At 42.7% G+C, this 23,873-nt stretch overlaps 1 protein-coding gene across 13 annotated transcripts in view; it reads left to right on the forward strand.

Moving 5' to 3' along the window:
* STARD13 (StAR related lipid transfer domain containing 13) overlaps window positions 1-23,873 on the forward strand; it is a 303,153-nt gene that overhangs the window by 213,734 nt on the left and 65,546 nt on the right. Inside the window, exon 1 of one of the 13 annotated variants that reach the window (XM_087756695.1) lies at window positions 13,596-13,784. The exons of 11 other annotated variants lie outside the window; for them this stretch is intronic. The gene's annotated coding sequence lies outside the window, so the exon portion shown is untranslated. Of the gene's footprint in view, window positions 1-13,595; window positions 13,785-23,873 lie in introns of those variants that run through there. One more of the 13 variants, XM_087756696.1, reaches the window with a different exon arrangement.

The raw sequence follows: 23,873 nt of genomic DNA on the forward strand, positions 1-23,873 counted from the left end.
TAAAGTTGATTGTGCGATGTAAACCCAAGCTTTTCTGCCATAAGTATATCCCTGAAAACTTAAATTCTGTCATGCTTGCAAGTGAAAGTTCATGCACCCTCAGCTATGCGAGGGAAAACCAGGCAAAACCTTTAGGTGCTTTGTTAGCAGTTCATCTGGTCTGGAGGGATCTGTCTTAAGTTATCACAGTTCCTTGGTCAGCAAGTTGCACTGGCCAGCAGTGCCACCAAACCAACATCCCTTTCCCTGCTGAAAATACAATTGCAATCCTTTTTTTTTGCATCAGATATGCCTTGTCTCTGACGTTTGTGCTGTTGCAACCTTTTGGCTGGTCTTCAGAGCCCTACTGCAGTCCAGCGTGCAGTTACCTTCTTAGTCAAGGCACCAGCAAATCTGGCGTGTGCGGACTCTCCCTGCCAGCTGTCTGCGGCTGCCACACAACATTCAAGCACTTGTTTACTCATTCGCAAAGACCTGTAAATTGCAGGTCAAATTAACCTTAATGATCCTTTACTGTTTGCAGTCCAGAGGCACTCAGCTGGGATGCTGAAACTTTATGTCCCAGGGAAGAAGATTTTGGAGGATGAGATTGGAGATTTTGGAGTTCACTCCCTGGACACATGCAGAAAGAGCTCTTTGCTTATAGCCTCCCTTCTTTCCGTCAATAATTACATTTGCTTAGGCAAATGCAGAGCTGGTGGGCTGAAACGTAGGCTGAGAGGCACATGGTGCTAAGGAAGCCCCTCCTTTTGCACATGCATACCATTACATGCCTATAGCAATAACAATTCTAATTTGTCCATGAGCTGCACTGAGGAGTACTTTCAAGATATACACCTCTATTAAGCTATTTCACAGAGTCTTTACAAGCAGCTTGTGTATGGAAAAAATTCAAAAGCTCTGGAGTGCATCACAGATACATTTTTTAAAGCAATGTGTGTATGGCTATTTTTTGTTAACGGACTACAGAGTAATGAAAAACTTAGTCATGTAACTTCAGCTCTATATTTCCATTCTTGTTAATGCTGCTACCGCATCTCTGATACAGTAGAGTTGCAGTGGCACAAGGGAGGATTAGCTTGATTCCTAGCTTTATTAATGATGCTAATCTAGTTATTTTATTAAGGTCCTTATTATTTTAGCTTATCTTTGATGGCTCTGGGAGTTATGTATGCAAGTAAAAAGAAGGGGCATTTACTCTGGGGTAAATCCACCGACTCAGTTTAATATTGACAGCTTTATCTGGATTTAAGCCACTGTATATAGGATCCAAATCTGAGCCGACTTCTGACTGTGAGCACATAGGATTTCTTTTTGTGAATTTGGTACTGTTTCAATGTTTGCAGTAGACCTGTAAGTATAGATGGTTTAAGGTTCATTCGCTGTGTGAGCTGACCATCTGCTCTTAGTAATTGCAAATTCACTTCCAGTATTAATAAACTGTTCTTGTGTTCTTGCATGTCTCTCAAATGCCTCAAGCAACTGTTCCTTCCTCATATGGAAAAGTCACAGCAGCTGTGGAATTCACAAGGACTTCGGTGCTTGTCTCTTGCTACACTGCTGGCAGCAAATCACAAAGTGCAAATAACTTTTCTAACTGCTTAATAACTGCAAACCCATTGTGTAACTTCTGTGACACCAGAAAAAAACACTTGCTTTAAAAGAGCCCTAATGGGATTAGAGAGCATGTGAACACCTGGGGTTGCTCTCAGGGCCACCTGCTACTGCAACATGTTAGAGATAAGGACCCGGCTTCTCCTTGAGCGTTGGCCAGAGGAGCTGCATGATGCCCAGCAGGGCTGGGGCTGGAAGCATGAGGTGGGGATGCACCTCCCCATCTCCAGGCACCCCACTCTCTCCCCATCTTCTTCATAAGGTGGAAGGACGCTCATGCCACTTCCCACGTTTTTCTTTTGCTAAAAAAACAATGAAATTCTGTCTTCTTAACAAAAAACTGTCTTCTTCATGAATGCAGCCACGTGTCTTATATTTATTTAGCCTCCTTTGATAAAGGACCAGTCCCAGGAAGCGCTCAAGGCACTGCTTTGCACAGTGCTTCCCTGCGCACTGGTTTGGGCCTCCCGCTCTGGAGCTGCCGGCGCAGCGTGAGCTCCGGCGTGGGCATACCTGCGCGCTGCGTGGGGACAAGCCATGTGCTGCGGCTGGAGGGTCCTCGTCAGACCATGCGGGGAAGGCGGGCAGCCTCAGCCCACCGAGGTGATGGGGCATCCACCGAAACACTCTCCTGCACCTAGGTACTTATCAACAGCTACTGCTAAGTACCCTTGTGAAATGCAAAAGCCAAAATCCTCTTCCACACTGAACTGCACAAGTTGTATATTTGGGCACAGACTACCTGATCGCTAGTTTCTTGCAAAACAGCTGTCAAAGGACAAAGTGACACTCACATTTTTCATAATACCTTAGTGCTTTGAGGTATCTGCCCACCAACCAGAAGGGACTTAAACCCACAGTCCCCAAATCTTAATAGAATATATGACCACAGGGTTGCCAAGTACTTGAGGGCAATACAAGGAAGAGGAATAAATACACATTTTCACTAAGGTCATTGGTTATAATTAGGCTGCCCTGAAATTTCATTTTAGGAATCGTGTGACTTAGCTGTGCTGTTTAATGGTTTATGGGAAAAATGTGGAAAACATGTCAGAGGTTGCAGATGACACAAAAGTATTTAATTAATCCAGATGGCAGAAGATAAAGGGACTTAAACAGGACATAATTAAGCTAGGTATATGAACAGCACAATGGCAGATGAAATTGCAGAAAAGCAGGGCAATCAATAACTGCAAGGAATAATCTGATCTACATTGACCCTTTGCAGGTTTCTAGATAACCTGTAACAAATTAATTTTGCAAAAAGACATTTAACTCTGATTTTCAGCCCTAGGCTCTGTAGGGGCCGTGTTCCTTTGCCTCCTGTGGAAGTCAGGGTTTAATGTTCTCCCTTAGAGCGCAGCTCTGTGCAGGTTTGGTCTCCAAATTTTTGCCGATTTCACTGTGTCATACACAGGGGTGTGATACAATCTCTGAATAACCCAGTGAACCCCGGTTTCGACTCAGTTAAAACGAAGAACTGAGTTTCTGCCGGTATTGCTTCTTTTGCTTATACTATCCCTATGTGTTTCTCGGCATACCGAGAAGCAGGTTTCTTCCCTGCACACCAGCCTTCACCGTGGTTTTTCTGTGCATGTGTGTTTGTTGCTGTAGTTTTCCAGCAAACTCCGCTTGTTAAATCCCGCTCACGCTTGATGCCCTTTCTGTTGACTGCTGCAGCTCGCCAGGCTCCGATGGGTGATGTTCAAAGGGAAGAACTGATTTTTAAAGTGGCCCATTATGTTTGACTACTCATTGTTTACCTTGGGCTTGTCACGGAGGAGTAGCTTCCCTCCAGCCAGCTGCATTGCACACTCTTCATCGTCCTCATCCTCGTCATCCTCATCTTACACCTCACGGGTTTCCAGTTGTAGGTGAGCAGAGCTGGCTGTCCACAGCAGGTCCTGCTGCTCCCACCGGCCTGCCAGGGCTGGGGTGCCTTGCTCCATGAACCAGATTTTAAGATTTTAATGCCGGAAGAAAAAATTTCTCATTTTTAGTGTTTCCCATTCCTCATCTCCTTTTCACTGGGTTTGGGCAGCCGGGGCCAGGGCAGGCATAAGGCCTTCACGGCCTCTAGTGGGCAACGGCCAGAGCTGCAGGACTTTCCAGCCACTACGTAAATCCATGGAAAATTTTTTTTTTAAAAATCAGTAGATGTTTTCCCCGGTTCCCTATGGAAACAAGGCTTATGCAAACACTCCCTCTGTGTGCGCCCTCTCCACTTCACACCCTCAGTAAATTTGGAGCCTGATTTCAGGTTAATTTGACGGAGGTGCGGAGATTTCACAACCAGTGCCTCTAGGGTTTGTGTCAACAGATGTGCCCGCGTTGAGGAGAAACTTTTAACATTCTTTCTAACAGAAAGGCTGTTATTGTGCAGCTTCACATAGTACAAGACACCAAAATATCGGCATCAGAGAGAGATTACGTGTATGGAAAAAGCTGCTTGGAAATCCATTGTGAATCAGGCTTATTTGTTCACGTGCTCATAGAATTCCTGACCCTTAATTTTGTTGATAATTTGGTTAGTGTAGACTCAAAGAACATCATGGCTCTTCCGTGGCACTGTCAGATAGTCCTGCTGGGAAGGGAGAGGGGAGACATTCGAGGTTGCTGGTACTGCCCAGACCATCACAGCACACTGCCTGCTTCATCGCTTGTAAATCTAAATGGGTGCTTGAAAGACACCCCGATTCTTGTATTTTCTTTCTGTTTTTAGCTTCCCTATACAGGCTAGTTTATAACAGCAGTCATTAAAATATAACAGATAAAAATGAAGCTCATAGATAGATTCTTCATCAGAGTTCAGACAAGCTGTTCCCATATGTCAGCAAGAACAAAAGAATGAGTATTCCTTTGACCATGAAATAAACCCTTTAGATTACTTAAAATGAAGAAAAACTTTCCTGAAAAATGGTTGCACATATGATACCTTTCCTCCTCCTTGTTTTTGTTTGGCTGTAGTAAAGAAGAGAGAAGAGAGATGACTGGACTGGAGGCTCATTTTGGGTTAATCCAACCAAATAGGCAGTCCTGCAAGTGAAAAAGAAGGAAGCGTATAGTCTCTGTCATCGTGTCTCACTTGTTGTAGTATTTCATTTTTGTTTGAAAACCTCCTTCTCAGGTCAGATGTTGGATGCCTCGCTTTACTTAGAGCATCTGAAAGTATTTTTTAAATATAGTGAAACGGGTTTAGGTTGAAGCTGTAGGAAGGTGATCTGAAAGTGTCCCTGAAGTGGTTAGGATCTGACTTCTCATTTTAAAAGCACTTATTTATCATGTGTTACAAACACTTGAAATGACAAAATTATGGGTAATGACTTTACTGAGTTCATACCACAAATGCCAAGCCTGCGAAGACTGAAAATGACTCGTATGGAACCATTCAGCTTTGTCCTTGGGTACACAATATCTTGCAGAGGGTTGTTTTCTTTTTTCCTCTCATTTTTCCTAGAAGTGATGTTTGAAAACAAAACCACAGTGTGGCCTTTTTGTGCTAGGAAGTCTTTGTTGCTTTTGCCAAGAGAGTTAGAGGAGGACAAGGCTGAGTATGGCATCATATGCTTTTGGTACACAAAAATATGTCTAATTGGGACCATCTTAGGAGGTAATAGAGTGATGTAAATGAAATGAAATCTCAGTGTCTCCGACTCTTCTGAAAAATCCCTTCTCTCTCGGTTCTCTTGTACTCAGGTTCTTCATTTCTAAAACCCAGTAGTGGCCTCTGTCTTGGCTGCATCATCTGTAAATAATAGTCTCATGTGTCCGGGTAGCTTCCCAGCACTGACATAGGTAATAAAGATCTTTACAGCAAATCTCACTTTGCAGGAAATGACTTTGGGAGAATCCATAATTTTCTTTGCCCAAAGCTGCCTAATGTACTGCCAGTTTTTGGGTTTCTTTCATTTTTTCATCCTCAGTAAAGCATGCTGAAAGATCTGGAGGACCATGGTGATAGAAATATGATTAGTAAAGATTTTTGTGCATGTGTGTGATGAAAGAAAACAAATTTGTCAATAGCCTAACTTAGCAAAAAAGCTAACGTTAGTTCTTTGGGTTTCTGAAAGGTCAGGGAGACAATGTTTCATACCTCAAGCATGCTGAATTTTGCTCAAAAAGAGTCTTTATGTTTTTAAAAAAGGAATTTTATGCTGTGCAATAGTCACAAACCAGACTCCTTTGCTTTCTCTTCCATCGGCGTGAGGATGGGAGAATCACATACTGACTGGCACCGCTAACATAGAGAATTCATGTTCGTTCCCTAAGTGCGTGTTCAAAATAAACCTGTGATGTCTTGATTATGGCCTGTTAAGATCCAGAGCAGTTCCTCACATGAATTGTCAACACGTAAGCATTCTTTTCTGCTGATGTTTGAGGCAGGGCTGTGCAGAAAAACTTTGTCTTTTCCTGTTGCTTAGAGACAATCTTCTCCTGTGATAAGCAGCACCTTTCTTAATTTTAACGAATCCCACATTAAAATCTCTGGGAAATGCATGATAATCTGCAAGAGGTGAGGTAAGCCTTCTGGCCTTGTTTGGAGTTGGTTTCATTGCAGGTGGCTAGAGGTCTTAGGTATATGGATGTGCTGTGAAAACTTCATATTTTTGGTAGAAATGAAAGAGGAGGTGCTGGGACACTTGTTTCTTCCCAAGCTCTAGGCTGCACTAGTATAAATAGTAAAAATCTTGCAATAGAAGAGTTGCTTTGTGAAGAGTTCTGCTTGTCTGTTTTCATAAGTATGGTGATGAATTTTTGCATATAAATGTAAGAGTTGAGTTGCCATAGGGTATTTAAGGCCTGGCATACTTCACGCAATGCGCTTTCTTCGAAGAGGCTTTCGGATGCTGGGAGCCTTCTGGCTGTAATTAAAACATTTCTGCATTTAGATGCTGCTTCTTATTTCTGCTCTGGAAATGTATTTTGGTCAGACCTTAAGAAAATTAATATCAGAACCATGTCAACTTTGAGATGCCATATATCCTACTGCATTTACCTTGATATATTTTACATAGTCTCAGATCCTGCCTGGTTATAAACAGGGTGTTTGGGAATACAGTGGTCTTGTCAGATAAATTACCTGAAGTAGTCACAGACCTGGCATTGAGATATGATGGTGGAAAATCTATACTTAGGGCTGTGGCACAGTCAGTGCGTTAACTACAGCTCTGGTGAGAGATGGAAGAAATTTCACCCTGGGCAGTGATCATACCTGATTTCAGAAACTTCAGCAGTCCAGCTAGAGCAGTATTTGGAAGGAGGCCCTTGAAGTTTTAGGCAGTACAGGATGTGTTCTCGGCCATTTACTGCTCTCCAAGCCAATGGTAAGCTAGCACTTGGCTGGGTGTTTGGGAAAGGCTCTGTTTCCATAGGTATTAGTGCTCAAAACCATGAAGTGTTCCACAGCTCTTTTACAAGAGGAGTAATTACATCCTGTCGGCAGAAATTACTCCCACTGTTTAATTTGGAAACCATATTCTTTGCTTCCAGTCTTGTATTGTTGCACTGCAAATAGCAGCTGCATTTTCTGCCCAGGATGGTGGCACTTCTCTCTGACACATGCATGGGGGATGATAGTGGTGGTGATGATGTCCCTGGGGAAAACATTTCAGGTTTGCTTGTGACTGAGGTCATTTTAAAAGGTGCAGGCATATAGCTTCAGAAATCCAACTTTTCTTCGCAGCAACAAAAATAACTTTTCTAGCTCTCGTTTCCCTGCAGGAGGGATCCTGAGCCAGCCCCTGGGTGCATTGGGTCTTGAGGCAAATGCTGATGCTGAACTTTTCTCTCTTACTCCGTCCTTTTTAAGCCTTTTATGTACAGAAGGAAATTAGCACTCCAGATGATTATTGTCTGGTAGTGGTGTTTTTAATTACTGATTTTCAGGACACCCAATTAACTTTTTGCTGAAAACAAGATTTTTTTTCCTCCCCTGAAGCAAGCCAGTGATTCACATTTTAATATAAACTTCTAAAAAGTTTGACTCATGCAGCAATTCCAAGAATTTTTATTTCTGAGCTCTTTGAAGCGTTTGAACGAACTAATGAAATACTGTGCCTCTGCCATGCACGAACTGAACCTCATGTTAAACAGGGCTCCTGTCATTGAAGTGCAGTAAGTGCCATTTGCAGGGCCCTGGAGATGCTTCATCCCACAGGATCACCTTAGCAGGAGCGTACGGCCACGCTTTCCCAGGTCCCAGCCTGCGGGAGCGGAGAAGCAAGGAAGAGTTGCCACTGAATCGCACATGGCACTGCTGGTCCCCGAGAAGGGAAAAATATCGGGGAATAGAGCTTTCTGAAGAGTGTTGGGAATCAAGATGGGATTTATCAAACCAAAGCAAACTGGCTTGGGCTGGGCTCTGGGAGCACCCGCTTTGCAGTGAGGCAAGCAGGTAGATCAGCAGTCGTTCGGTCGCGTGATGAGTAAAGCAGAGAGGTGGTGCTTGACTTTCATAAGTGAGACTCAAGCTGTAGAGTTTAGAGTTGAAAAACATTTATATTGGCTATTAAAGGGAACACATGTGACCCAGAGATATGCCATGTAAACTCCAGAGATTTTCCAGCAGGAGAAAGACTCTGAAAAACTAAATGAGTACCAAGTATAAATGAGAGAGGTTTTCCTGAAAAATAAGTTAGGTAATACATATTTGGATCCTTCAAAGAATGTGTTTTATATTAAACTGCAAAAGTGTATGGCTTTCTCATCAGGTGGAGATAGTACAACTGTCCTACTTTACATAACCACCGCAATAGTAAATGAATGACAAATAGTTCAGGATCCCTTTGGGAAAAGGCAATCTTAGGTAAGAGCATCTACTGCATGAAAACAGCCAGGAAAAAAAATCCTCACTCAACGTATTATCATTACAATTTTCTGCTTTAGATGGGAAGTTTTCAAATAATTTTTTTCTTTTGATTTTGCCTTGAAGTATCCATTTTGATGCAGAGTTTCAAATAGTAATAACCCAGATATTATCTTTCCTTTCCCCTTGTCTTTTTTGCTGAAAGCATATCCACGTTACCCAGTACTTTATGTTCCCTTCTTTCTGTAACTTTCAAAATTTCATAATCTTTAGGAAAAAATATGAGGGTGTTTGTAGGGGAAACCTGAAGACAGGGTTTGTCTGGTCCTGGTAGCACAAAATAAAACCTTTGCCTCGAGTTTTCTTCCAGAATCTGCCAGGGTTAGCGCAAGACGTGCGATAATAAAACAGGATGAAAGGGAAGCGGCAAGTGGTGGGGCACTGGCTCCGTGTGCCCTGCCTCTGTGGGCAGCTTGGTTTGCGGTTGTATGGTGGTTGTTGGTGGCATGGTACTGTGATTAGGGGATAGCAGCAGGAAATACTGGCATTATCTGGGAGGCTGGCAGTTGGGAGCGACAGAGATCAAAGGCTTGAATGTGTTTGCAGACTGGAGAATAATTGCAAGTCGCTCCCAAAACGTGGCCTGGCAAGGCAGCCCAGCCGTCGGCTCTATCTGGCGACGTATTTCCACAGGAGAGGTGAGTACATGGAGTGCGTGGCCTCGTCTGCAATACTGCGCTCAGTTCTTGTTCCCCATGATCCAAGCCCCATTCAACTTGTGTCGGTGGATTCAGAAAAGCTGTTAGAGGCAAAATGGCTTATTTTATCAAAGGAGACTGAAACAGTGGCTGTGTTTTAGTCTCCTGTCCGCAGGCAGAACAAGGCTGCTCTCATTGCCTGCAACTGGAGAGTAAACACCAATGAGGCGAAAACAGCCTTTGAGCTGGAGGACCATGTAGCCCACCCTCGAATAAGTTTCAGCTGAAAATGGAGCTCATGGCCACCAGAGGAGCAAGGCTGCAGAGCAGCAGTGGGGAAGAGATGTTGGGAGACATGAGTGCTTATCTTCATAGATGAGCATCTTCATCTTGCTCATCCTTCCAGCAGTCCTTATATCTGTTACTTCTTCTCAAGGGGCTCAGAGTGTTTCCAGATCTATCTAGCAGCTCATGCATGCTGTCTTAGTAAAGCAAACCCTGACAGTAAGAAGAAATTATGTGTTCTTGAGTATCTTAAGAGTTTTAAGATGCAAAATACAAGGTCTTTAATAATTCTGTTTACCACATTATAAGCAAATACACTGCAGTCAGAGTGCCTTTAAACAATTAAAACTTTTCCCCTGACAGCCTCATGGTAGAGGTTCAACATATTAAATTTATTCAACTCCTGAAAAGAGTCCAGGGCCAAGCAGGCATAGCCATCCTGGTTGCATTGAGAAGGTCAAACTTTTCTATTTACAAGTCGCTGGGGGAAAATGGCAAGTCATTTTTTCCTCCTCCTTCCCCCCCCCCCGTTCAGTTATGGGGAGCTGAAAATATTTGTGAACTTGGTGTTTCAGCAGGGCCAGAAGACCAAAGGGACTGTTGGACTTGAGACCTCCTGGGGACCTTTCCAACCTGAATTACCCCAGGGCCCTGTGATTTTGTGATCCAGATTTTTTAAAGACAGGGCAGGGCAGACGTTCACCAGAGCCCATGGAGCTCTGTGGTTGCTCCCTCTGCCATACTTTCATCACAGGGTCTCTAAGTGCTGAAGATCCTTGGATGGAGTCCTAGCTCCTTGTAAAGGAGCTCTTTGCATCAAGGTGAAAGGTCTTTCTCTGACAAAAGTCCACTCACCAAAATGTTTGCTCATGTTTCTTCTGGTGATTCCCCAAGTGTCAGCAGAGGGAGAGGCTACAGGTCAGAAGGCCCAAATGAAGATCTGTGTGGCATCCTAAGGTCTTCCCCAGCAGAGCTTTCTTGCCTGTTGAACATCTGGGCAAGGGATCATCCTACCAATTGAATAAATCTGTAGGTCTCCAAGTCTTTCACTTCATATGACATTTTCTAAAGTTTTTTTTAATTATACTGAGACTAATTAGCAACATGTGATCTCTTGTACCTGATCTACGGAGTCACAGTTTGGGAAGTAGTCTCTGACTTTTTATGGCAGTCAGATCTCGTATCCAGTCTCAGCAGATCTCATGACTATCTCCAGGTGAGGGGGAAGTGAGGGCTGCAGTATCTGCACAACAGTGGCAGGAGGAACTATCCTACTGTCCTTCATCCCTGGGCCAGCATCTGTACTACCAAACCAAGAAGGGTCAGGGATCCCATGGCCAGGGGACATAGACTGACTCATGTTCACACTGCTTAGCAGAAGCTTAGCTGGAGTGGTCCAAAACAGAGCCAGAGAGAGAACCAGCAAGTAGCTTGCAAGTAAGCAGTGCAGATGATCTGGCTCCCAGGACCTGAGCTCATTCCATGGCCATCTTGTGTTCAGCCATACTGGGCTACGTTGGGCTGCGTTCACAATTCGCACATAGTGTGGCCCAATAGAAGAAGATTTGCAGAGGGAAACAGTCCTGATAAACCAACAGCTATGCTACTACATTTGGCTGTTTTATTGTGGATTTGCTCTAGTTTGAGCCTGTAAACTGCACGCTCACTAGTGGTGGGAGCAGATCTTCCCATTTATCCCCAAGGAATGCAGTGCACTGTCCAGAACCAAAGAGCATGGAGGATGATGTAGAGTAAATATATTTCTTTTCACCTGCAGAAGGCATTTTTTGTTGTTATTCAAATGATGGTCAACAGTCTCGGGACAGAGAAAGAGCAAATCTTGCCCTACGTGCTATAAACATTACTCCAGGCAGTAGACAAAATGCTTTGTAAAAGTCCTTGGAGATTCCCATCCCAGGTTCATATAGTGCATGTCACACTCTGGTATTGAGCCTTTAATCTCCTCTTACTGCCTTTGCCACAGATTCACAATTCTGTTATTATTCAAATGGGTATGTACCACTGATTGGTCTCATTTATGGATTTTCAAGTACGTTTTAAAGGTCAAGCAAGTAATTTTAATCAGTCGTGTTTTTTGACAGCTGATAAGTATTGAATGTACAGCAGCACCTGGAAAGCAGATTAATTATATTTGCCATTACATATTTGAATTGGGCACAGGGATAGTGCTTCTCCCCTGCTCGTTTTACTCTCTATCATCAAGTTACTGGCACTGATCAACCAGTGCATCCACAGGAGAGCACTGTCATTGCAGCACTTCAAATCTGAGTCACAGCTGCTTGGACAGGGGCCCAGGACCCGTGTCTTATGGCTGCTGATTAAGAGAGTAGTAGCTGCATCAGAGCGGTGCTGCCCTTGGCTCAGAGCATTCCTGGCTACTTAATCCATACCATTTTCTTCTAGGCTGCCTGGCAAGTAACCATTTGGAAACTTGTCTGGCGTAGTTGTTCTCAAATTCTTGTGTGCAGGCCACTCATGCAGTGGTTGTGGAGAGCTGTCAGATTGCAAGATGGCAACTGACTGTCCTCAATTACTGTCTGTAGAATTGTAAGCAAAGAAAATGAAAATATGTTCCCATTTCCACAAATGGCAGTCACAGACTGGGAGCAAGGCTTAAGCTCGGGTGCTGTAACATCAGCTTCTACCATGTGAACTAAAGGGCTAACTCCATCACTTATGGGAGCAATAGTACGTACAGGGATGGGCAGCAAGGCTGACCAGCCCCGGCACAAAACAGGTGAGACTCTTCAGCTTAAAAAAAAAAAAAGAGGATTAAATGGGATCTGACAGAGCCCATAAAGTCATCTATCGTGTGGAAAAACTGAACTTGTGAGAACGGCGGGGCATGTAATGAAGTGGTTAGAGAGTCGGTGTAAGTAGACAGGAGCGCTGTTTTTCGTGTTTTTCCACTAGGTTTTTGGAATGCGTTAGGGTTGGGCGGAAGAGACTTCAAAAAGGGGTGAGATCCACTCATCCGAGCCTGGTGACACAGTCGTCCAGCTCCAGCAGCTGGCTGGGGAAGCCCCCAGGTCCCTGCTTGCTGGGAGCCGAGCGGCACACCTGGGAAAAAGCCGCTCCCGGCACATGCTGCTCTTGCACCCTTCCCTGAGCTGCTGGCGGAGCTGAAACTCGAGGGGTTCTTGCTTGAACCTACGGCAGTAGCTCGGCTGCTCTTCAGCAATCCCCCGCTGAACCAGCTGTGGGCAGTGGTTGGGGGACCCTGCATGCCACCGGGACACAATCAGCTCTTAGTGAAGAAGGAGATGGCTTTAACCATCAGCCAGAGGGCAGAGAGCTCCGCTGACACTTTCAGCTGGGATGCAGCTCTCATGGTAGAAAAACCCAAGAACCTCAGGATTTTGCAGCCCATTCAGGCTGTATCCAGATCTGCCCAGTCATTTTTAATTTCCACAGCACAGTTTCTTAAGAAGATCTGGAGGGCGGAGGATTAAAACAATTTACAGTTTACAGAAACTCGGCTCTGTTTTGCTCTGTTCATGGGAACAAAGTTCGTAGCGCTGGTTTTACGGTACCACCTTGCTTTTTATACTCCACGCTTTGTTAAACATGATAACGAGTTCAGCGCTGTATAGTGCGCTCAGTGCTGTGCAGAAAATAAAAGTATTTCCTGCCCGCACTTCAAAAGAGCTCTGCGATGGTAAAGGCTCTTTCAAGCTTAGGGCTGCTAGCCTAAACAGTATGTACGCTGGGTTAGTCTGTCAAAAAGCTCTGTATTGCAAATGTAAATTTATCTTTGTAAGAATGACAAGCTCCTGTTCAAAGTGAAACATTATATAAAGCAGTTCACTGAGGCAGTATGTTTTACCATATTCCCCGTCTGGAACAGAGAGGAGTTTTGTATTACATTAATCAGCTTCTAAGCCCTGAAGGTCACAATTATCTGGCCACTATTTTTCAATATTAGTGATTTTAGTACATGATTAACTTTCATGTGTGCATCATTAAGATGAGGAATTGTTTTTGAAGTTTCAAATAGAGCAGCAGGTCTTAGCTGTAGTATTTGCCATACTTGCTCAGCCACTGTTAAAAGGGATGATTTATAGAAAATCCAGCTGTGAGTTTTCGTTTCTTCAAGAGCGGGAGGCGGGACTAGAAACCAACCTAAAACCAAGCGGAGCATTGATCAGAGTAGAAATGATGTAGAGCACAGCTCTGCAGACAACAGCTAAGCATCGTGGAAGTATTAGCTGGCAGCGGTAAGGAGGCGGAAGCAGCGCTCGGTGACAGAGGAGCCATCTGTTAGAAACCGGGAATCCGATTTCAAGAGAGCGGAAAATGAAGTACAGAAGAAAGTGATTTTGGTTCAAAGGTACAGTGAAGCCCAAGGATATCTGTGGACAGTAAGTTTCTATACTGTAGCAGGGATGTTTAATACAGCAGCTAGCACTGTTTGGAAGGGGTTTTCAGCTTTGAAAACAGACATAAGTAGCTCCTTTATGAAACAGCTTTTACTTACAGTTTTTTATTTATTTTTAAGATGTAAATAAGCTTATCTGTTTGAGGTGGCTTGTTTAAAAACTTGTAAACAAACTTTAAAACGGCTGATGTCCATCAGTTCAGAGGGTGGTTTTGTTTAATAAGGTAATCTCCTGTCGAGGGTAAGATTTGTTCGGAACCTTTCTGAAAGGTTCTTCTTCTTAGCAGAAAAGACTGCTTTGGCCCCAGCTGCGAGGTGAAAAAGGGTAGGAAAGAATATTTTTTCTGGAAAGGGGAAAGGAGTTCCCACCCAAATAGATCTAAACTAACTGGAACTACAGTGTATAAACACCCTGGGGCTAAATCCTACCCTCACTTACACTGATGTAAGTCAGGTTTAAGTCTACTGCAGTTAATAAAACTACTCCTGATTTAATTAAGGATAGAATTTGGTTACACATTTCTTAGTAATGAAAAAGCCCCATGGTTCTTTCCAAAGTGCATTTTATCTTAACAGACTATTAAGGACTTGCTTCAAAATACATTAAAATTCATTGTAAACTCACATCGTGATGCATCTTTTGTCATGTATTTGTATCCTTCCTTGAAACTAGCTCAAAAGCCAGTGTGAGATATTGTAAGCAATCCTATTATTTCTTGTTAGCAGGTTCTCAGATGAGGTTTGCACTGCTCATAGTTTCATGCTTGTTTCAATTCAATGGCTCGTATTTGGGGTGATATGCTTTAATCCCAAAAAGGTTCGTGAAGCTCCAGCTGCGAGCGATAAGGTGATATTAGCTGTAGCAGAAAAGTGTCAAAGTTCTGTACAAGACCCCAGACTGTATTATTGGGAATGAAACTGTTCTGTTACAAATTGTACAGAAAAATTACTGTTGTTGCAGTGGTTTTAATGTACGAGTTAGAAGCAGAAGCATTGGCTGCTGACTGAGAAAAAAACCAAACCAAAACAAAACCCACTCACTATTATGGCCCAATATGGATGACAAAACACTGTAGCATTTGTGGGAAAATGGCTGCAGTCCAATGTCTGGAAACATTTATCTTCTGGTAGAGTCTGGAAGATGACTGTTTTATGTATTTTACAGAAATCCCTGCTGATTGATTTCATTTACTTAGGGGGAGGGGGCATGGTGACTGATGGCAGGGACAACTGGGAAAAAAAAAAAGTGGTTTCTTTACATTATCCCGACATCCTGTTCTGGTTAGGGTTGTTGGCACCTTCTGAGGGGACCAGACTGTACTGGGCAGCCCAGTACGTCCTGCCGCTGCTTTTGCTACTACACACAGCCGGAGGTTTGCCTCTTCTTTCTGGGTCTCAGCGAGCTGAAAGTTGCGGGTTCTGCTTCCACTAACGCCAGGCACATTTTGGAAATTATGATTTGCAGAAGTCTGAAGGCGAATGGACAGAAATGGATACAGGTCTCTGTAGCCTGCTGGTAGCTTGGCTGGTGGTGGGTGCTGTTACTGAAGAGGGAGGAAAGAATTTGTGAAAGGTCTGGGGGAAATGTCTGTTTTCAGTGTGCAGGGCTTGCTGAAATAGCTCATCCCGCTTTGGCACAGGAGGTCTGTACGCTAGGATGATGGTACTGTTTTCTTCTGATGTTTGTTGCTAAAATAGCCACAATTCCCGGTGTTTCTTTATTTGTAAGAAATAGAGAGCTTGTCAAGCACAGTAGAGACAACAGGGATATGCTGTACATCAGTGTCTTTCCTTTACCTTACTGTTATTTTTGTGTGTGCTCTGCCTGCCTGTCTGTCAAGGTGTTTGCCTTCAAATCAATTAGTCTCACATCACGGCATGACAGTTGCTTGTTATATACCAGACATATCTACAGACATTTGCTTTCATGTTGCAGGGAATTAGTGCCAACATTTTCATATGATGAAACAATGTTTCCTAGTCAGTACACTGCTACTGTGTTGAGGTTTAACAAAAATGGGGAGAAAATGGATTTTTTAATTGACGATACTACTTCATTTTGTACCCTTCAATCTCTTCACAGGGTCCTCTACTAATGGTTACAATGCCAAGTCCAATGCAAGGTCATGTAACAAACCTGGAGAAAGGGAAAAGTATTGTGTCTCTCCCATCACGTCCAGTTTCCCAGGCATAACCATTAGTACAGTCAAGACATTCTTTATTATCAGAGTGGGAAAGACAGATCTACTTTACCCCAACCACTGAGGAAGCTTCACATATTTATCAAGTATTTTTATCAGATCAGTAGGAGCTATTAAGCACTGTGCTTAAACAGTGTCCCAAGAATAAACCCAGCATCACTTTCTTCTGAGCAGCATCCTGTAATATTGCCCTGTGGCGGCGTTCAGCCCACTCAGGTTCTTTGGCTTCACTGTTCACCATTCTGTCTTGATGCACACTCATTTTCTGTGTGTATTTGTTGAGGATGTGCTTATGGCTATTAGACATGTCTTTGTTACTCATGTGTTGACCTCTGATTTGTACGTTTACAGGAATTTAGATTAATCGTAACCTTTTCTACTTTCTTAATTTTCTTAGCCTCCTTTTCAGCCACTACATGTTTTGATTATCCTCCCACAGAATACTGTCTTGTTGGGACTCTCCCAGAGGGGTAGCTGGGTTTGCTCTTGATTAATTGAATTTGAGCCTTTCCTGCTTTTTGGTAGATATTTAATTGAGGGCAGCAGGTAGTGCCATGGGTTTCAGGTGAAGGTACCAGTTCTTTTCCTTGTGTATGCCACTGAGCTGCCCTACGACACAGAGCAAATCTAGTGCCCTGGTGACTTTTTTAGAAGATCTGCCTTTATCATGGGGTCCTGGAGGGGGACTGTCTTCCTCATTGAGAGGACTCTTAATGAGATAGTGCTGGTAAACAGATCCAGTGTAAGTCCAGTGTCTCCTTTTAATCTTGCATTTGGGCAGGAGGGGAAAAAAGTGGTCTAAGCTGATGCAAACTTGTTTTTTCATCCAATGGGACTGCATTCTCCTGTTAATTTGGAGCACGTTTGGGGACTGCCAGCCCCCGACCCTTCTGTAAGGATTTGTAGGATGGTGTGCTTAGGCTCCAGCCATTTTGGCTACTGCCCACACAGTCCCTACATTTTTATTAGTCAGCTCTCAAGTCTCTTCATTACCTGGAAACATCCTTCATATGGCCACCACAAAGGTGTCTTCCTGAGTGCGCCACTTCTTACAGGTAAAATATCTCAGAACATATTTTACACACATTGCACATTATTCCATTTTTTTAATAATCGTTGTCCTTTGTACTTTGTGATATAGTACATGACAAGCACAGGCCGGGTAGCAGAGCTACAGCTGCCTCTTGTTTTCTTATCAGATATTGTTAAAAACAGAAAATTAGATTGAAAAAAAAGAAGGGAGCTCTGTAGGCTATGGAACATTATAAAACCTCCCACTGAATGTCTGTGCAGGGCATATGGCAACAGCAAATCTGTTATGTACTAAATGAGTTCGGAGTAGGGGCCAACTGAATGCAATGCATAAGTGATTTACTTATTCATTTATAACCCTAACCTAGAATAATGAATTTTTGCTGTCCCATAAAAAGGGTGACTTCATGTGACCCTTTCAAGCCTTCAGCATTAAGTGGCATTAGGTTGATGGCTACTTGTATTGTACCTTCAGTGAAAAATTATGTGTAAATCAAATAGGCTTTGCTTGTAACGTACTCATAATCCTCACAAGCAAAACTCCCACCCAAATCTAGTGACCAAGCATGGTTTCTTGAACTCAGAAGAAAGGTCATCTCATAAAAAATACGGGGGTATAATATTCAGACCACCCAGGCAATTTTTTTTGGCTAGGACATTGCTTTAATAAAGTGATTGTAAAGTTAAAATAACAATAGGATTCTGCTTTAAGCAGATAAAAGCCAGGATAGCTACATTAAACTCAGTTTCCATCCACCAAGCACATCCAGACGAGCTAAGCTCACTCGCTGTTTGAAGAACATTTTTGCACAGAGGGACAGACAGGATGGGCTGAGGTTGAGTCCTGAATGTTCTGGGGTTTGCGTATTTAAATCAAGCCCTTAGCATTGTTTTGTTCCTTAATTACCTCTGGTTTGTTGATTTATTGATGCTTTTGAAGGCAAGTAGACTCAGTAAAACATAACCATCCTGTGTCACGTAAAAGCTCCTGTTAAATCTGTGGACGTTATAGACAAAAGGAAAGGATTGATTGAGAGGACTTTTGTGGAGATGGTCTTCCACCTACAGACAAAAACAGTGGTAGCTGTCTTTTAAAGGTGGAATTAAGTTACCGAATTGCAAATGAAATGGAAGGTCTTGTGAAATCACTGGTTAGGGCTGTCTCAGTTCTTGAAATCTGCCAATGCAGCCAACAATTTGGGCAGAAGGTGAATGGGAACCAGCGGTCCTGCAGCAGGAGTTGGTGGCTGGAGCATCTTCACGGAGTGCTGCTGGGAGGAGCGAAGCCTCGACTTACCTATTCTGCATGAAATGGCTCTTCCATTTGGGGGTGACTTTGGGGGAAATAGGAGTACTATTTGCTTTAGCACTTGTTACACAGGCTTTGAACAGGGCTGAAAACCGCGAATGGCAGTCCTTTGCCAGCCATGAGCACTAATGTACAGTTGAAAAGTCACAACATGGTCCCACCTGGCTTAGTTTTGGGGAAATATTTGGAGCTTGCACCTACTCTGCTGCCCTGGGGCCCCCATACCTGCACCCTAAACCCCAACTCCAAAAATCACCTCTGCATGTTCCTTTTCAGCGCAGCGGAGCATAGCATCCAGGCATTCCTCCTTCCCTTTGTGTCTCTCCTGTGTCTGTGTGTCCCAGCTGGTACACCTAGAGCAGGGCATGGGTCCTCGCTTGTCAGAGAAAAAGGATTTAGCAAATTGTTTGTTCCAGAGATGTTAATTTGTAACATCCCTCCACCAGTGGCTAATGACCTACTGGGACAGCTCTGTTGTATTAACTTGTTTTTCAGGAATATGCTCACAGATGACCAGGAGCAAATGTGATAGATACAGGCGCAATGATGTGTACCTCTCTTGTGCTTCTGAACCACTGAATTCAAAATATATATCTATGTTAATATTTAGCACTTATATAGTGCATTAAATCTCCAGAGGCCTGTAGGAACATGTCTAATTTATACATCCAAATTAATAGAAGAGGTAATCACACATAATAGTCTTTCCATCACTTAACCCAATGAAGAATGAAGACACTATTTTGTTTCGACTGTAATTGCTTATACATACCTGAAAATACCATCCCATATTCTCAGTTCTTTGTAAAAACGCCACGAGTTTGTTATTGCAAGAACATTTCAGTCAGCTGCATAATGAGTTACCTTCACTTTTTAACTAAACTGAAAATAAGGAGGCTGACCCAGATCTCAGTGGGATATCTCCATTGGATTTTTTCAGTGAACTTGAGTGCTGAACCAGCTAAACCAGTTCATTTTAAAAAACTGTTTGAAAATCGTCTCTCAGAAAATAGAGTCTTGAAAGCCTGGTACTGATAATGAGCATACTGGCAGACCTTTAAGGCAGCAGTCGAACACCCTCACGCTTCATATTATTTATTTATATTACATTTATATTGCCCACCCGAGCTTCCAGAGCAAATTCAATAGACAGCTATAGTTCTGCCTTAATTCCTCAGCCCTGGTTGCTATGGCATCCAAGTTCGGAAAATTTCTGCCAGCTCCAGGTGGCTGAGCACACAGATGGGTGAAACATGAGCAGTAATTTAGGGAGCCATGAGGTGGTATCCTATGACCAGTGGGTATTGTCCATGGTTTTTGCAAAAAGGGGCAAGGAGTTGTGAACATCACTGGGAAACCTGGGCTTTATTTAGCTACAGCAAAAGAAGCAGCTACATTTGTACTGAGAGGCTCTGGTAGTGAGCTATGCAATAATGTAATGAACTGTTCAAATTAAATACCAAATTAGAGATTAGACAGGGCTGGCTGGTATCACCTATAGTGATGCTCAATAGCGTCCCGCTCTGTGATTTGTTCCACTCAGCTCAGTGGGATTATAACAGTTGTTGAATAAGGCGGCAGAACTGAGCCTTCAGGTTAAAGACGCATATAATGAGAATTATAAGTACTGTGCAAAAAAATACTTTCCTATTTACAATCTTGGTACTCAGAATTTGTCCCTTGAGATCTGCTCAATATAATACAAATAGGATCTACAAATTCAAACTTTTCAGTCTTAACTATGTTCAGGATCAATATTCAAATGCTTTGGTAGAGTTTCTTCCCCCATCCAGTTGTCACTGTTTTAAGTCACTTTAATAGCGATAATTAATTTTCATTGAAAGCAATTTTTTCCCAACATTTCTTTGTTTCCAGTAAGAAAAGAACAAGAACAAAGACTACCAAACAAAATACAACTTGTCTAAAATCTCATAAAAGCTCTTACACAAGAATCTATCAAGCCTGGGAAAATATGTGTTCTTTTGTAAAAACATATTTTTCCTTGAAGTCACTGCTAGATTGCAAAAGTTCACATAACATATCGGTATGTGTATGTGTTTATGTAAGACGGACCTCTGTATTTCACTTTCTGATGTCAGTGTTGCCTTGGCAACTGTATTTTATTGATTAGTAGAATATATGTAATTTGTTTCAGAGCTGCATCATCTTACAAGTTCATTTTTCTTTGTGAGAAGTGGTTTCATTTTCTTATTCTCTGAGTAAAATTATTTTTCTGATATGAGAAATAACATTCTTTTGATCCTTTTGGAGGTGTTTCTGTGGCTGTACACAAAACCCAACAAAGTTTGGCAAATGCATGCTGATAAAGTCATTAAATACTTCATCTACTGATACATGCATTTCTTATTAAAGTTCTTTTGCTGTATCTGTTAACCTAGTATCTTATCTGTAGTTTCACTGGTAACCAACTGGAGACTCTGTCCATGCAGTTCCAGTTATTAGATACCGCATGGTGGTTTTCCTCCAGAGATTTCAAATTCCAATTAGTAATACTTCGCAGGATCTCTTTGAACTAAGCAATATTATAGAATTTATTTTACACTTAGATAAGCTGAGATATGGTAAATTTACCCTCAAATAAGAGTAAATATGAAATAGTACTGAGAGTAGCTCCTGAAACTCAAGAATCTTTTGTTCTACCCTCTGTGGGTTTTTCAGGTCTAAGGTTTAGTTCCTGACTTAGGACAGTAGCGTTTAACGAACCAATTGTCCGATCGCCAGTCCTATTTCTGTGAGTGCTGGTCATGTTTATGAGAAGTTGTGGTCCTGACCTGAAGACCTTTCATTTTCACACAGACAGAGCAGGGGAGAGGATGGAAAGGGTAGGCAGCATACCGTGTCTCGGTTCAGATGGTGCCATTGCTTGATTACGTGCACAGCTGGAGAGATCCACATAGTTAGATTTACCAAATATCCTCCTGCTTTTGTTTTTTTCCTTTCCTCCTGTGTTTATTTGTTTCATGGTTTATGAGTATCACAGGAGCCAAGGGCAGGCAGGGTGTGCAGCTTCCCAGATCAAATCAGGCAGGGGAGCAATAAGAAAAAAATAGGGAGGCTGAGGAGAAGGAGGAGGAGTACAAATAACAGATGGGAAAGTAATGGAAGTTCAGCCAGATGTTGATGTAAAAGCTGTCTTTTTTATGTAGAACTGAAAGCATAGCCATCCCTACAGTCCTAATATTAACAATTTACAAAGTATAGCAGTGATTGTATTTATATGTCATACAGAGTGTAAATGATGGGAATGGGTTGTCAACACACATAGGAAAACAAGTCTAAAAATCTCTAGCACTTCCTTTAAATATAATAGTTCCTGACAATTAAATATCCCATTGGTTGTTATCTAAATATTTATCTTCAGTGAAATTACAAGAAGTCCACAGTCAGAGAAAACCCACACTCTTCTGTTCTCTGTCTTAAAGATTAAATTATGTTCTACCTTTGAAAAAGTGCTTGGTTTCTGGTTTTATCCCATTTTATTTTTGTGGATAACTTTGAAAAAAAGAAAGAGAAAAGAGTCTGCCATTGATGGCAAGCAGGGACAAAGGCACTGTTACTAGATTGTGGTTTTAAAGGCTGTTTACCATGCTAAGTCAGAGACCATAATGTGAAATCATGTTTTTAATCTTTTGGATTAAAACATTCAACAACAGGCCTTCCTAGCAACAAGGCTCCACCTAATACAGAGCCTCATTTTCTTGCAAGGATCCTGCAGTTTTACATGGATTTTCTGGGCCAGTCTTTGGCAGCAACAACACTAATTTATTCCAGATGAAAGTCAGGCCCACTATAATTAGCAATACCATGGTATTTGTCTGAAAAATCAAGAAACGCTGGCATTTGCTAGAGACCATGTGTCTCCTGGAGAACCCATTCCATTTAATTCAAGCTTTTAGGTACCCAGGGTTAAGCAGATGATCCAGTCCATTTGTCACAGCTGCTTAAATTCCTTGTACAGTCTAAGGAGAGCAACAGTTGTTTATTGAAGGCCTGCGGAGGGAGATCCGTTCCCCTTCTCCATCCATCCACCCACCCGAGGATGATTCAGTTCGCCTCATTCAAGTAAATACCTCTTCCATTGGGAATATAGAGGAACAATAAGAAATAAATGCTGGCACTTCCATGCAGTTGGGATCCACTTACTCATTTGAAGATGGATGTGACTTATCTTCCTCTTGCGTAATCACCCAAGAATTAGAGCACTCACCCCAGAGAGAGGAGGTCCTGGGCTCTACTCGCTCTGAGTGGGTTGAGCTCACATCGTCTAGATTTAACTCAGAGAAGCTAAATTCCTCCCTTCGTAGGATGACCATCCGTAAGTCTCCATGCTTTTGTTTCTTACCCTTTCCTTTTCTGCCTGTCTGTGATGATTGTAAACTATGTAAGGCACCAGCTCGTTTGTCATTGAACGTTTGAGCAGCAGTGACAGTTATAAGGTTCTGGTTTTGGCTGAGGTTTGTAATTAAATATAAATAATAGTAACACTTGTGCAAATTTCTCCGCGTCACAAAAAATGCTGAGTAAAAGCTTTGTTCTGGTAGATGCATTACATGGTTTTGGCTGGTATTGGTAGAAGGTGGGCTTTGTACAGCCTTTGGTTGTGACATGGTTTGTGGAACAGAGGATGAGTGCCCAATGATGTTGGACTTGATGTGTATTTAGGGAACGGCTTGCTGCTTGTTGTTTTTGTCTGGGCATGATTATTCCTTCATTTTTGGTTATCTCTTCTAAGGACATTTGTGCTGGAGCTTAGTAGATCTGTAGCACTGGGAAATACAGTGCTCCAGGGTCCTTTCTTGCAAATGACTATTTTAGGAGCTTTTTTGGACCTAGGCAAGTACATAGCTCAGGGCAGAGGTAGGCTGCAGAGCTCCTACTCGGTGCCACAGCCCCTCAGCATCTTCTTTCGGAGTTTCTAAAGAAGGAAGCGCTGGGAAGGACAGGGCTATGAGGACAATATGAGGGCATTACACTGTGAGGACATTATGCAGTCACTCCTGCAACACTGGTGAAGAATGCAGCAGTGATATGTTCCTCGTATGAGTCATTCTGGAGCTGCCAAAAGTTGGAGCAGCCCATTGCCCAGTGATGAGTAGTGGTTGACCTTTATTCCCATCTTAGAGAATATTGTAAAATTGAGCTAAACGAATTCCTTTCTGAGCACTGGCATCAGTGCAGCCTAGTTTCCTACGGGTTTGGATTCCTTCCCCCCACCTCAGTGAAACCAAGTCCTTACTTCCCCTCTTCCATGCCACTCCCCAGATCTCTCTCCCTTCCCTTAAATATTTGTCAGGAAAGCGGTACATATGCTGTGGCTGATGCAGAGTGCTGTGTACTCTTTAGCCAACTGTCTGCTGCTTCTCTGCATGGATAGTGGGTCACCCCACAAATGCCTTTCCCTTACTGGAATAATAATTTGTATGCTTCTCTCTGCCCAGCACCAGCTTTTCTAAAATGCAGTATCTTTGAGACCTGGCTCCCGCTGTCAGATATGACTGAAACTGGCCAA

Source organism: Nipponia nippon, unplaced genomic scaffold (assembly GCF_047370975.1).
Source record: "Nipponia nippon isolate SJK-2023a ecotype South Korea unplaced genomic scaffold, ASM4737097v1 scaffold_2, whole genome shotgun sequence".
Classification (NCBI taxonomy): domain Eukaryota; kingdom Metazoa; phylum Chordata; class Aves; order Pelecaniformes; family Threskiornithidae; genus Nipponia; species Nipponia nippon.